The following is a 3,192-nucleotide window of genomic DNA, read 5'->3' on the forward strand; positions in this document are numbered from 1 at the left end:
AGTGCCTATTTAATGAATTTTTCAAATCGCAAGTATAACCCCACATATTTTGCAAAATTACAATCAATGCCCGTATATTATTCTCTTTGATAATATTATTATATCACATTAAATACCATATCTTTTTTAGTCATTTAACATATTCACAACAATTTATATAAAAGTTTATCAAACTGTCAGACACTTTTTTTTTCTTTTTTTGGTTAAAAGCACTTTTACTAAAAAAGAAAAAAATTTACCAAACAGTCAACAACTTAATTTTACAATCCCTTAAAAATAAAAATAAAAATAAAAATAAAAATAAAAAAAAGAAAAAAAACATTGCAATACCAAACTAGCCATTAATTGGAGCTAGCTTTGACATCTGTTGCCACCATTTCACCATTGAACACCTTTCTTTTCTTCTGGGACTCAGTTGGAGTTTTCACATCTGTTGCCCATCCAATTGCTTGGAGAATTTTGATGACGTACCAAGATAAGTCAATCTGCCACCATTCCAAACCTTGTCGAGCTGAGTAGTCAAAGGCATGGTAGTTCTTGTGCCACCCTTCTCCAAGTGCTACCATTGCCAACCACCTGAAACAGTTAAAATTGCATATAAACATGTAATTAATTTCGATATTTATCAAAGAATACATATATAGTACCAAGCGAGGGAATTTAGGTACAATATACACCAATTGTTCCTGGACAAATCACCGGTGTTGTATGCTTGTTTCCCCCACATGTGGCCAGCCGAATTTACCAGCAAAGTTCCGTGCAAAACACTTACTATCCTAACTCCCTGCAATCACAAAAGCAATTTAAGCTTCATCTAGAACAACTGTGAAGACAATGAGGTTCCACCTTCTAAATTAATTAGCAATTTGGTGAGTAATCCAAATTACTTATAAGTACATGCAAAGTCGTTTTTTTTTTTTTTTTTTTTTTTCCAATGTGGGATTTATACTCTCAAAAAAAATGATCTCGCTGGACCACATTATTCATGCGGCACAACTAACAAATAAGGGGAGTGAACATGGTTAAACTGGTCCCATCCAATCAGTCTAATCTTATACGGAATAGTTTCACACTAAAATCGCTCCTCCAAGTACTCTGTGGTACAAAATAGGTGGTGCAAAATAGATCATCTACTAGTACATCTCTTGTGGGTAGAGATTCTGAGTTTGAATCTCCATCCCTCGTTAGTCAAAGAAGAAGAAGAAAAAAAAAAAAAAAGTGAACTATATGTGGTAAAGCCTTGCCACAATAATGTAAAACCATTCTCTAATGAGAAAAAAAACAAGAAGTTAAACATGGGAAGAAGCAATTAATCTCACCAGTCCCCAAACCAAGAAGGGAAGGCCGCCAAAGGCATATAATAAACTTCCAGGTAGAACAACTGCATGTATAACATACGTATGATGAAGAAACCTATAGAAGGGCCTGCTTTTTCAGATCTTGGACGTTCTTTAGTCCTCCATACTGCAAATTTTCCATTATTTTAAGAGTTCAACAACATTTATTTAGTCATAGGATGGTATTCGAATGTCTGTGTGTAGAAAGGAGAGAGGGGGAGGAGAGAGAGAGAGAGAGAGAGAGAGAGAGAGAGAGAGAGAGAGAGAGAGATCCAGTTGCAGTTGTGTATGCTGTTACCTTTCCAAACCGAGAACTGCTATCGATGATCCCCCCAATGTGACTATACCAAAAACCTTGAATGGGGCTATGAACATCTTTCTGAGTATCAGTATACTGGTGGTGGTAACGGTGTGAGCTCACCCATTCTATCGGACTACCCTGCATATATATGTGCAACACCCCAAACTCAAACATTGCTCACAAAACTACTACTTAAACACAGAACGATGCTAAAAAAGTAACAAAACCTTGCTCACAATGAGATTTTCACACACACATATATATGTACGCTTATAATATACCTGAAGTGACAGAACTGCAATGTAGGCAAACAAGTACTCGAGCCATTTCGGAAGCCTGAAACTTTTGTGTGCAAGATTTCTATGGAAAGACAGAGTCACTCCTAAACCCGTTAACATATGGAGTCCAAAGGCCAACCAAAATGCACCCCAAGTGAAATAAAAGGGTGCAAATAAACAAAGAAAGTGCATAGATGAAAGGACAGTCGCTATGACTACGTCCTGTAAATTCCATTTTCTCCCCAAGAATTCTCCACAGGGCATCATCACAATCTTCACCCAACGCCCCATGATATATGGTAGCAGACTCTTACTTCTGGTACTCTATTTCTTTAACTGGTTTAGCAAGAAGCTGAGCTACTACTCGATCTAAAGAACGTTATATGAAAATGCTGATGAGTTTGGAAAATGTTGGTCGGGCAAACCATTAGATTTATAGAGAAGCAATTTAATATCGCACTGCATTGTCGGGATTGAGTACCTAACTTCTGTACCAATTTAAAACCACGGTTTTTTATTTTTTTGAACAAACGATATTTATCTACACTAAGGATGGATTTAGCCTCACAATGAGCTAATAATAATGTGGTTTAAATTCATTTTTAGCGAGAATCGAACCTAAAACCTCTCACTTACAAGTGAAGAGGAATATCATTAGACTGTAGTACTAAGTGACACAGTTTTTGCTTATTATAGATGTATTTTTTTTTTTCTATTTTTTTTTAAACAATTATAGATGTATCTTTGGGAGCTTGCAATGGTAGTACAAATGGATTTTTTAAGTCTTGGTTTTATCCCTTCTGATATTAAAGGAGTTGGCGTCCGGGTTTCATGGTGTATAATTTCAAATATCCCGCGAACTTGTAGTGGTGTGGCCCATCGTTTCACCTATTCTAGCTTATATAGTCGTGATCAGTAGTTCTGTTTGAAGAACTTCCAGATGCATTAGGGATATACTCAATCAAGATGTGTCGATGAGTTATTTGTCAATAAAGCTATCGTTTTCCATTAAAGAAAAATATAAAAGCTACTGAGTGCTACGATCTAGTGGTATTCCTCTTCATTTATAAGTGAGAAGTTTTTGGTTCGATCGCCAAAAGAGAATTTGAATCACATTATTGCTAGCTCATTGTGAGGTTAGGCTTACCCATTTTCCTTAGTGTAGATAATATCCTTTGTTCAAAAAAATAAAATAAAAAAAATAAAAAACAACTTTTATATAACTCCATTGTTGTCTTATTGTTGAAATAACATCACTCATTATGAGAGATATTAG

At 35.5% G+C, this 3,192-nt stretch overlaps 1 pseudogene across 1 annotated transcript; it reads right to left on the reverse strand.

The window, feature by feature from the left end:
* Positions 1-204: 204 nt before the first annotated feature.
* Positions 205-2,303, reverse strand: LOC137714398 (palmitoyl-monogalactosyldiacylglycerol delta-7 desaturase, chloroplastic-like; annotated as a pseudogene). Its single transcript, XR_015960719.1, has 5 exons — positions 1,920-2,303; positions 1,636-1,776; positions 1,320-1,464; positions 678-784; positions 205-576 (listed from the first exon to the last, which is right to left on the reverse strand). The product of XR_015960719.1 is annotated as a palmitoyl-monogalactosyldiacylglycerol delta-7 desaturase, chloroplastic-like (transcript).
* Positions 2,304-3,192: the final 889 nt, after the last annotated feature.

This window comes from Pyrus communis, chromosome 3 (assembly GCF_041283825.1).
Source record: "Pyrus communis isolate YQ-2024b chromosome 3, ASM4128382v1, whole genome shotgun sequence".
NCBI lineage: Eukaryota > Viridiplantae > Streptophyta > Magnoliopsida > Rosales > Rosaceae > Pyrus > Pyrus communis.